The sequence below is a fragment of the Papaver somniferum genome, chromosome 6 (assembly GCF_003573695.1).
Source record: "Papaver somniferum cultivar HN1 chromosome 6, ASM357369v1, whole genome shotgun sequence".
NCBI classification, from domain to species: Eukaryota; Viridiplantae; Streptophyta; class Magnoliopsida; order Ranunculales; family Papaveraceae; genus Papaver; species Papaver somniferum.
The window spans coordinates 5,370,983-5,379,206 of record NC_039363.1 but is presented as its reverse complement, the minus strand read 5'-3'; the positions used below and the strand labels follow the sequence as shown (position 1 = coordinate 5,379,206).

Below are 8,224 nucleotides of genomic sequence, written 5' to 3'. Positions count from 1 at the left end.
GAACGCTGCCACTGTTATCAGTACTACTACCACTTCCTGATGAAGGTACAGACCCATAGATCTTCCCATGTCAATAAAACCCCAGTTTCTGTATAAGAAGAGACAAACGATCCCCTCTGCATTCTATTCCTAAGCTCATTTGGAGTTGGTAATGGTGATTCCTAACTCCATTGTTGAACTTATTTCGTTATTAAGAAGCGGAAATGGTGACTCCAAAAACATGGGCATACAACAGGTTACGTGTGGATTTACATCTAACTAATTACTTACACTTGGTTTACACCAATTACTTAACTGGATGTTATTAACGTCAGTTAGGTATACATTACTTCCGTCCAAATTTAAAGCTAACTGAGATACCATATTCTCTCTATTCCATTTTCCTGCTGCAACAGAGCTCCATCAATTTCATCCTTTCTTTTCTACCTTCCGTTCTCCTCCTCTCTTTCACTATCTATTTTCTTCGCGAGTTTTCGGCTTATTTATGTTCAATTTTAGATCTCTCTATGTTGTTGATTTAAAGTTTAACAACTAGGGTTTTCTGATTCTTAGAATTGATTGATGGAAGAAGAAGACGAAGAAGAAGAATGTTATTTCGAGGTGAGATTTATGAAACCCTAGCTAGATTTGTTTGTCTTTTTCACTTGATTCGATGTTCATTGATGCAGTTGCATAATATGTAGTGTGTTTTTTTCTTCTTCAGTTTTATCTGTTTCGTAAAATGAAATCAGAAGCTTTCTTCATTACACATGAGCCTAATCGAAGCTGCGACGAAGGGTTTGTTTGATTTTTTTATTCTTAAATTCTTCGGTTTAAAGAAGATTGATTCAATAGGGTTTGTATTAAGTTCTGAGATTCTTAGATTTGGGTTAGATTGATTGTTCTTTGATTGCACAGATTTAAAGATTACTTAGATTAACTATTAGGGTTCTTCAATTCTTTTCATTGGGAAGTTTTGTAGAATTCACTTCTTGCTGCTCTGTCATCTGATGGACACAACTGAGAAGGTGGACCCAGGTGACAGAGAATAGAATTATGGACCTGAACTGAAGCTGGTGTTGCTGTTGGAATGCAGTGATTTGATTAGATGTATGTTGGGTTGCAGGGATTGAGCTGAATTGCAGGCAAAGCTGGATGGAGTGTGGTGTTGTTGCTTTCTGTTGGAATGTAAGAACTGCAGTAATGAGATTAGCACAACTATTGTTTGTAAGCTTTCCTTAATCTCTTACTCTTTTAATTAATTTATGTCTCAGAATCGGCTTATGTTCCCTTTTGGTTTGTTAATTGTACTGGGTAATTCATATTTTTAAAATTCTGCCTAAAGTCACTTGCTTCCACCAACCTGGCTGCTGAATTTTCTTAACTGGAATCCGTATTACAATGTGATTAAGCAAGATGGGGGCCCTGTAGTTATGATTCCTGATAATTTCATTTTATGCTTCTAATTTCACCATAAGTTCTGCTACCGCATACATAAAGAAAGGGGGGAAAAGATTATAAGCTGGCGAGTAAATTAAGTTAACCGAATCGACATAGAAACATTCTATAATTTGGTTACCAATTAGTCTGTTGTATGTAGTGATTTTTACTTATAATTATTGTTTGTCGGTCTCACGTGAAGTGGGGTTTTGGTTAGCTAGCAAATTGTGTTAGTCCGTCTTTGATGTGTATAATCAACTATCATTTTAACGAGTTTATATACTCAATTTAGAGTTATATGCTTTTTAAGTATGTCGGATACCAAAATCGACTAGAGGGTCGTCAATTGTATGTCGTGTAATACGATTTGTTACACAGTAGTTGCTGCCGTTGTTACTTGAATGGCATATTTATGTCTGTAGGTTTAGGGTATTTTACAGGCTAAGCAAGATGTCCCTGTAATTATGAATCCTGATAATTCAGTAAACAATTTAGAACTTTGAAATTTCATTTTATGATTCTAATTTCACTTTTTTTCTTATTTTCATACAGAATTCAAATTGGTGAGACACATTAAGGAAGCACCAGCTCTATATTTCCAAGTGTTCAGATTTGAGGAGTTATACTGTTCATGTTGTAGCTGCGAGTTAACAAATGCAACACAAAGATTAAGATGGCACATGTAGCTGAATTTAGTTAGTATTTATATGTTTAATCCTTGCTGTCTCCATAGGCTTATGCGATTAGACACATATATACTAACTCAATCTGTGGTGTTCCTGCAAGCAATAGACATGGGTTTTCTTAGAAAACTATAGATTTCCATTCAGGATGCGGGAACTTATGCGGAGCTTTACCAATGATTTAGGCTTCTATGTGAGCCAGGGATAGACCAGAGGCAGACATAAATCAACAAAATGTTATTTTACAGCAACATCAACAACAACAACAACAACAACGAGAACAACCTCAGCAACAACAGCCACAGATACAATAACTCATAAATTTGAACATCTTGTTCTTTTTTAAACATTAATTAAATGCACAGGTGTAAACATATAGTGTGTGCTTCCAGAAATGTTCATTGGGACAACAGAGGAGGTATGCTAGGCAGAGGTCGGAACCAGCAAGAAATATACAGAATTTGATTGTACAACAACAACAGGTTGAAGGCGAGGATGCAAATGAAGATGTTGGAGATGCAATTGGGGATTGAGAATGTCAATTTCTTTTGTAGCTGATCATTATCATAGGTAGGCTTTAAAATGTTTATGAAATATTTGTAGAGCCTGAAACCCCATCCATCTCAAAACAGTATGGAATGCGTAATTTAGGTTTGTCATGGTAGACAAAAACTAAAAAGCCTAAAACAATATCTTAGCTTGATGTGTTTTTCTTTGCTTGCAAGAGATTTATGTTTAAACTTTATTCATATATATTTGTGGAATTAGATGAAATTGTTTTTTCAATTAGATAATTAGTTTCGGAAACTTGCAGTGTGTGATGTGCTCGGCAGGACTCAGGAGTGAATATATACTTCTTCATTATTAAAAACCATGAAGATTATGATATTTTTTAAAGTTCCTTACCAGGTCCGCACAAATCAGTCTTTTAGTGATGAAATAACGATGCATGTTCACCTTGCCTTGGGAGATTAGTGTCATGTGCCTAGTATTGTTGGATGCACGTACTGTGGATGCCCCAATAATTCCTTGTCTGCCTTTATCCTAAGCCCTGATTGGCAGTTGATTACTGTGGGCGTTAGTGTGAGTGGACAGGTGTTGAGTCCTCATTTGTTCTAGCTTAGGATTCCCTTTCCTTTCTGTTTTGCTTTATAAGCTGTAATGAGCTTCCTTTGAGAGGCAGAGATGAATTTATTGAAGTAATTAGAGGCTGCTGCGGCAGAGTTACTTAGTTTCGATCAACTTCCGGTTCTCTGAATTATTAATCGTACTAGCACAGTACAATTGGTATCTAGAGCCGTTCTATCCTATCAATTACAATGGTCGCTCCGTCGTGCAAAGATTTACAGGATACTAACAATAGACAACAGGGAGAAATCGATTCCTTACATCTAAAGGTTAATCAGCTAACCTTACAAATTTCTAAAACATCGACTAAGGAGGATGTACAAACAGTGAAGATGGAGATTGAAAAGAGTATGCAGTCTCTTCGATCTGAATTCGAGAAGACTTTGAAATCTCAGCTAGCAATTTTTTTTTCTAACAATCGAGATCCGGGGGAAGCAGAAGGTTCTAAAGGTGGTTTTGCTCATACTGAAGGTAACAATTTGTTTGCTCACACCAACATTCGTGACCCTCATTCATTTAATCGTATTCCTAAGCTCGATTTCCCTAGATTCGACGGCGAGAACCCAAAAAGCTGGATACAGAAATGTGAGTATTATTTTCAGATGCAAGGCGTTCCAGACGTCAATCGAACACGAATGGCTGCTATTCATCTGGATGGAAAAGCAACTAAGTGGTATGCCAATCTCTGTATTACACAACCTCATATTTCTTGGAATTACTTTTGTGAAAATCTTTGTGCTTGTTTTGAGAACCCAACTCATGATAATATTGTGGGTTTATTCAATAAGTTGGTTCAGTTGACTACAGTTGAGGCTTATTTTGAAGAATTTGAATATTTGAAGGCATTGTTATTGAGTGTTCACCCACACTTCCCTGAAACTTACTTTATAGCTAGTTTCATTGGTGGCCTAAAGGAAGAACTAAGGGGTTCAGTACTCATGTTTAACCTACATACATTGTTAAATGCTTTTTCCCTTGCTAGAATGCAAGAACAAACACTGAGCTTACAGCATAGGGTGACCAAGTACCCACAAAAAAAAATTCATACACCCACTAACTCTAGCAGGCCTTTCAATTCAGCCTCCTTCACCTCAACACCCCCTCCTCACCCAGCTCCTACTCCACCAGTTCCAAAGTCTAATACCACCATTCCACTTAAAAAACTTACACCTGAACAAGTGCAATCCAGGAAGGCCCAAGGCCTATGTTTCAATTGTGATGATTATTATAGACGAGGTCACATTTGCAAGAAACAATATCTTTGTGTTTTGATTGGTGAAGAACCTTCAGGCAGTTCAGAGCAAGAGGATGGGTTAATTATGGACACAGAGGAAGCACCTGCTGTAGAAAGTGATATGGAGATTTCTTTGCATGCCTTGACAGGGACTGTATCGGCTGATACCATTAGAATTCCTGGTATACTTCACAAGAATCCCATCTCTATCCTCATTGATACAGGTAGCACTAACAGTTTCATTGACAGTGCTCTGGCAAAGGAACTCCAATGTCCAGTGACCCACACTGCTAGCTTACTAGTGACTGCGGCCAATGGAGAGAAAACAATAAGCTCAGGTATCTGTTCTCAACTTAATTGGTCAATGCAGGGACATAAATTCTGTGGGGACTTAAGACTAATCCATTGGGAGGTTGTGACATTGTTTTGGGGGCGGCTGACTGGCTCAGAAATTTGGGTGATGTATTATTCAATCTTTCCAAGCTCTGCATTACATTCAAATACAAGGGTAGGAAGATCACTCTTACTGGAGCTCCACAAAAATCTTCACTTAGCATGATGAGTGGTTCATCAGTGATGAAATTCCTTCAAAAACACTCACATGGGTTGGTAGGACAATTATTCTCCATCTCTTCCCAACCTCCTCCCTCACCACCACCCCAAATTTCTTCCTTGTTAACTCAATACAAGGATGTCTTTGATGTGCCAAAAAAACTTCCTCCTACAAGGGCCCTAGACCATAAAATACCATTGAAACCAAACTCAGAACCAGTTAACCTCAGGCCTTACAGGTCCCCTTATTTGCAGAAGGCAGTGGTAGAAAGCTTAGTCAAGGAAATATTGCAGACTGGTATAATTCAACCAAGTAACAGCCCTTTTGCCTCTCCTATTCTCCTTGTCAAGAAGAAAGACAACTCTTGGAGGTTCTGTGTAGACGATAGGAAACTCAACAGTCTCACCATCAAGGATAAATTTCCCATTCCTGTCATTGATGAGCTCCTAGATGAACTGCATGGTTCCAAATTTTTTACCAAGATTGATCTTAAGTCAGGATACCATCAAATTAGTCTCCCCTTCTGATATACACAAGACTTCCTTCAGGACTCACCATGGGCATTTGAATTCAAGATTATGCCATTTGGCCTCACTAATGCTCCTTCTACATTTCAAGCTCTCATGAATCACATTTTTCAAGATCACCTCAGATCATTTATACTTGTGTTTTTTGATGATATATTGGTTTACAGTCCAACCATGGATTCTCACTTAATTCACCTCCAAACCACATTGGACATTCTCAGGGCCAACCAGTTAACTGCCAACATTTCTAAATGCTCATTTGGGAAGCCTGAGATTGAATACTTAGGCCACATCATTACAGGCAATGGAGTTATGGCTGACCCAGCCAAAATCTCAGCCATGGTGGATTGTCCTGTGCCCACCAACATTACAGGGCTGAGAGGGTTTTTAGGTCTTACTGGATACTATAGGAAGTTTGTGAAGGATTATGGTATCATCAACAGACCCTTAACTGATTTACTGAGGAAGAACTCCTTTCATTGGTCTCTTCTGCTGCCACGACTGCTTTTAATGCTCTCAAATTGGCTATGACCACTACACCTGTACTTGCACTACCTGATTTCAACAAACAGTTTACCTTGGAAACTGATGCGTGTGACTCAGGGATTGGAGCTGTACTAATGCAAGATCAGAGAGATATTTCCTTTTACAGCAAACCCCTTGGCCCAAGAGCTGCAACCTTATCTACTTATGAAAAAGAGCTCTTGGAAATTGTGCAGGCTGTTACAAGATGGAAACAATATCTTCAGGGCTCCCAATTTATCATCAAAACTGATCACCAGAGTATACAATATCTTTTGGAGCAGAAAATTTCCACCATGCTACAACAAAAATGGCTCATTAAGTTACTAGGCTTTGACTATGTAATCCACTACAAAAAGGGTTCGGAAAATAGAGTGGCTGATGCACTTTCAAGGAGACAACATGACACTTTACAGTGCCAATCCCTTACAACATCCACCCCAACATGGACTCAGTACATTCTTGCAAGCTATGTCTCTGACCACAAGGTACAAAATATTATAACTCAGCTGCTTCTCACTCCTGAGGCACATACTAACTACTCTTACAAGGATGGCATCTTGAGATACAAAGCAAGATTATATGTGGGCATCTCAACAAACACACGGACTCACATTTTGGAGTCTCTGCATGCATCAGCTGTGCGAGGTCACTCAGGTATGCAATCCACTTACAATATATCTAAAGCTCATTTCTTCTGGCCTGCTATAAAAAGGGAGATTTTGTCCTTTGTCTCCTCCTGTAATATATGTCAAAGACACAAGGTGGATCACAATTTCAATGCTGGACTACTCCATCCCTTACCAATTCCAGATCATGCCTGGCAGCATATATCAATGGATTTCATTGAGGGTCTACCAATGAGTGAAGGGAAGTCTGTCATATTAGTGGTTGTTGACAGATTGACCAAGTACAGCCATTTCATTGGTCTGCATCACCCCTACACCGCTTCTTCTGTAGCTAGAGAGTTCATCTCCACTGTGTTCAAGCTCCATGACTTACCATCTTCCATTACATCTGATAGAGACAAAGATCTTCACAAGTCACTTTTGGCAGGACCTCTTCAAAGCTCTAGGGACTCAGCTGAATTTGAGTACGGCTTATCACCCCCAAACTGATGGGCAGACTGAGCGGGTCAACTTTTGTCTGGAAACATACTTAAGGTGCATGTGAAGTCACCAACCCAAAAAAATGGCACAGCTGGCTTCCCTTGGCAGAATGGTGGTACAACTCCACATTCCACACAAGCTTGAAAATGAGTCCCTTCCAGGCTCTGTATGGATATGTAGCTCCACACTTGGCTTTTCCTTCTTCTGCCACTTCTACAATCACTGATGTAGCAGATTACATGAAGCAAAGAGCTGCTATTCTTTCACTTCTCAAGGAAAACCTCCACAATGCTCAAGAAAGAATGAAGTTTTTTGTTGACTTGAAGAGGACTGAAAGAGTGTTTCAGGTAGGAGACAAGGTTTACCTCAAGCTGCAACCATATAGGAAAGCTTCTGTAGCCCTCATAAGGAACTTGAAGCTAGCAGCTAGGTTTTATGGTCCCTTCACCATCCTACAGAGAATTGGCACTGTGCATACAAGATAGCTCTTCCACCTGAAGCAAGAATCCATCCTGTCTTTCATGTATCACAACTTAAGAAGCAACTAGGTAACTCAACAATTCCTCTCCCTACACTGCCTACTCTTGACACAGATGGCCAAATTCTGGTAATACCTGCAGCTGTTTTATACAAAAGGAATATTCTCAGAGGAGGTGTTTCTGTTCCACAACTGTTGATCAAATGGACAAATGCTACTGAGGAGGATGCTACTTGGGAAGACTCCAAGCACATAGCTCATCATTTTCCAAAATTCAAACCTTGAGGACAAGGTTTTTCTCATGGGGGGAGTGTTTGTCATGTGCCTAGTATTGTTGGATGCCTGTACTGTGGATGCCTCAATAATTCCTTGTCTGCCTTTTTCTTAAGCCCTGATTGGCAGTTGATAACTGTGGGCGTTAGTGTGAGTGGACAGGTGTTGAGTCCTCATTTGTTCTAGCTTAGGATTCCCTTTCCTTTCTGTTTTGCTTTATAAGCTGTAATGAGCTTCCTTTGAGAAGCAGAGATGAATTTATTGAAGTAATTAGAGGCTGCTACGGCAGAGTTACTTA

The 8,224-nt window shown here is 39.3% G+C and overlaps 1 long non-coding RNA gene across 1 annotated transcript; it reads left to right on the top strand.

Moving 5' to 3' along the window:
* Window positions 1-374: 374 nt before the first annotated feature.
* LOC113286766 lies at window positions 375-2,909 on the top strand. The gene is made up of 3 exons (XR_003329485.1): window positions 375-600; window positions 1,106-1,206; window positions 1,972-2,909. It is a non-coding gene; the product is annotated as an uncharacterized LOC113286766 (long non-coding RNA).
* The last annotated feature ends 5,315 nt before the right edge of the window (window positions 2,910-8,224 follow it).